The sequence below is a fragment of the Anneissia japonica genome, unplaced genomic scaffold, assembly GCF_011630105.1.
Source record: "Anneissia japonica isolate Jap-2015-1 unplaced genomic scaffold, ASM1163010v1 scaffold287965_len1858130_cov191, whole genome shotgun sequence".
Classification (NCBI taxonomy): Eukaryota; Metazoa; Echinodermata; class Crinoidea; order Comatulida; family Comatulidae; genus Anneissia; species Anneissia japonica.
The window spans coordinates 176186-177311 of NW_022748342.1; positions in this window are offsets into that span (position 1 = coordinate 176186).

Genomic DNA, 1126 nt, shown 5'->3' on the forward strand with positions numbered 1-1126 from the left:
TGATAACAGTCGAAATATTGATATACTATTGTCACATATAATATTGTACGTGACAGAGAGCGAATATAATGGATTTTTGCAGGGAGGTATCATAATATTTAAACAGCAATAGGGTTTAGGCAAATTGCGCTTATGCCATTGGCAACAATGAACCTAATCCTTGATATACATTGTATTTATATACGTGCATAATAATATTATGATGTGAGCCTATCATCGAACTTGCGGAAGACTTTAGGCCCAACAAAATAATCTCTATTTTAATTTCAGTTGAATCTTACAAATTCTAGGTTAGGATTTGAACACGGGACTCGGAAATTGAATGACAACAACCTTCAATATTCTTATTTCATCCTTGCTAAAAAAAAAACACACAATATTGTTTTAAAAAATGAATACAAATCGAGGGTGCTTATTCAAATTATTGAAACGGGCGCTTAAGAACATTTTCACGTTATGATGAGGGGCCCTTTTTCGAGAGGGGCACTAGAACGAGTCGCTTACTCGCGCGAGTCGGTACCATTTTGCAGCCTGCAATTACAAGCAAACCGTTTTCTTCCTCTGCTCCAGCTTGACGACAGGAGGTCCAAATCAAGAACCGCCTATAGAGACTCTGATCATGATCCCAGGTTAACCCCGTGGTAGGGATCAAGGGAGAGATTTTATGGTCTTTCTTGTCTGGTGAAAATCGTACTTTTACCGCAACATTATAAACAGTGTAACTGCTGGTTGAATAAAGCAAATTTATTTTTTTTTATTTTCACGATGACTGTTTTTTCTAATTTCACGGATATGATGTCTACCTATTTCGATTAAGTGATAAGCCTACCAAAAGTTTACAAACTCCAGTGTTACGTTGACACAGCCTCGAAATAACGCCATAATAATCAGTGGCAGATTCAAGTGGGGCCGAGCCAGCCCTAATTTTTTCAAAATTATTTTTTAAAAATGGAAAAAAAAAAACAACGGAAAATTAGAATTAGAATTTAGGTCTGAGAGAGCCATTTCCGGCAATCTAGAGGTGTCATAATCATAAATTTTCTTACCTCAGCCCCAACCATGGTGGGGCTGAGGTGGTAGTCCAGCTACACTCTCCATCTGTAAAAGTCCCTCTCTGGGCCCAGCT